At 52.9% G+C, this 1,986-nt stretch overlaps 1 protein-coding gene across 1 annotated transcript in view; it reads right to left on the bottom strand.

The window, feature by feature from the left end:
* SNX29 (sorting nexin 29) overlaps window positions 1–1,986 on the bottom strand; it is a 464,053-nt gene that overhangs the window by 429,923 nt on the left and 32,144 nt on the right. The window lies entirely within an intron of this gene.

The following is a 1,986-nucleotide window of genomic DNA, read 5'->3' as shown; positions in this document are numbered from 1 at the left end:
GGGCAATGGCTACAGTCACACTGACTGGCCAGCCCTGGAACTAAGGCAGCAAGTAGCATCCCTGCCCCTCCGCCTAACAGCGCCCCCTTCCAAGAGAAATATGGCCCATTTGATTCCCTTGTGAAGCCACCCCCTGGCCTCCCCATCCTACAGAGGTGGGCAGGCATACCAGGTGCCTTGGTCTCTGGCCACAGCTGGGCGAGTCTACACAACATGCCCTACATGCTCTGGGGTCCTGTCTTTAGCATTCTGATCTTCTGCTCACTGTGTGTGTGTTTGTTTGTTTTTACAGCACTGCACAAACATATTTTTACCTTGATTGCTGGGCCCACTCTTAAATGTTGTGCCCAAATCAAGAGCTTCTCTTGCCTCACTGGCATCCCGGCCCTGGACTGCAGCAGTCCTCCCAGGAGTGCCGCTTCCCGGGCACTGCCACGCCAGGGTTCATATCTTTGTAGCTGTTTTCCCACCGAGCTGAGCAATCCCCACCAAGCCCTGGGACAGACAAGCCTACAGCATTACCATCGGGCCACTGACAGGAAGAGCTGAGCCTTGTTCTAGAACTGGGAACTCTAAGGCCCATGGAAGCCTGAAGCAACCAGGTGCCATTTTCCCATCAAGTAGAGAAAGCCCACCTGGGAAAGAGCCCACCAGAGAGAAGCTGGTGGGGAGAGGCAACAGGTAGAGGTGCACCCCAGGATACCCGTTACCTCAAACCCTAAATACCAGGGTGAGGGGCTGCTATCCCTTGCAGGTCTAAAGCAGTGAGATGAGGAATGCTCACCTGTCCCTGAGCTGTAGCTGTTCTCCAGAATCAGCCTGGAGGCCCCCTCAGTGCCAAAGGCACTACCCCTAAACAAGGCCCAGGCATCAGCAACAAGAAAACCCACCACACAAACCCCACTAAGGTGTATTTCCTCACTAATGAGTCTAGTAGTTCAAAGACACCAACAGGCCCAAAATCTCCAATTCTCTTGACCTTCATGACCAGGTCTCACAGATGGCTGTTGGGACTCTGAGCATGACAGTCACAAGCAGAGCAGGAAGGCAGAAGAAAGGATGCAGCCAGCTCTGTGGCAGCCTTGGGTTAGCAGTCCAGGAGTTTCAGAAAACCACAAGGGAATTGAGAAAGTGACAGAGAGAACATCACCTGGCCTCATCACTTGACACCCAATACCAGGAAGGACAGACCACAGCCCCAAGCGCAGGCAGAGGCTGTTCAGCCAAAGGAAAAAGGGAGGTTGGATCTTAGCAGGGCAAAAAGCAGACCTGGCCACATATGCTGGCAGCCATTCCAGGAGGAAAAGGCCAAATGAGAGCTTCCGTGGTCTAGCTGGGGCAGATGCAGATGCACCCCAATCTCAGTCACCCCAAAACTGGATCAGGCCAACTACTGGCAGAAATGGATGGGTTGACCTCAACAGCCTCGGTGACATGCCTCAAAGGCCTCTTTCCCCAGAAGTGGCTGATTTACATGTGCATGAGCACAGCAGAGGAACAGGGGAACTGAAACCCATCCCCCCCCCCCTCCCAGACTGGCAGGGAGGAAGTGGACTTCCCCTCACTATCAAAAGGTTGGCTGGGGGGTCTGGCACATGCTGCTTCCTCCAAAATTAATTTTCTACAGAAATGGCATTGTTGCCCTAGGTGACCCAATGAAGCAAACTATAGAGTTTCCACTGGTTGAGTTAAATGCTGGCCTCAGCGTCCAGAAATCCCCACGGAGGATGGAGCAAGTCGGTTTTCTTTTACTTTACCATTGGGGCTCTACCAGTACCACCTGCTTGGCACTAGCTGGGCAGCTACACAGTCAGATCTGAACTTGGGGCCTCACAGGAGAATGAGTCCTGAGGCAGGGTTCACTGGCCTTCGTTCGGGGTTGAATCCTTTGTTGGCCTCTGTAGAGATCAGAAGGAAGTTGTCGTGGTTTCATTTTACGTAGATCCACAATCAATGGCGAAGGAAGCAAGAGTCAAGAAACCAAAT

The sequence above is a fragment of the Echinops telfairi genome, unplaced genomic scaffold, assembly GCF_000313985.2.
Source record: "Echinops telfairi isolate 266 unplaced genomic scaffold, ASM31398v2 ScPeMD7_5;HRSCAF=22, whole genome shotgun sequence".
NCBI lineage: Eukaryota > Metazoa > Chordata > Mammalia > Afrosoricida > Tenrecidae > Echinops > Echinops telfairi.
Note: the sequence above shows the minus strand (reverse complement) of the source record. Positions and strands in the feature narration are given on the sequence as shown.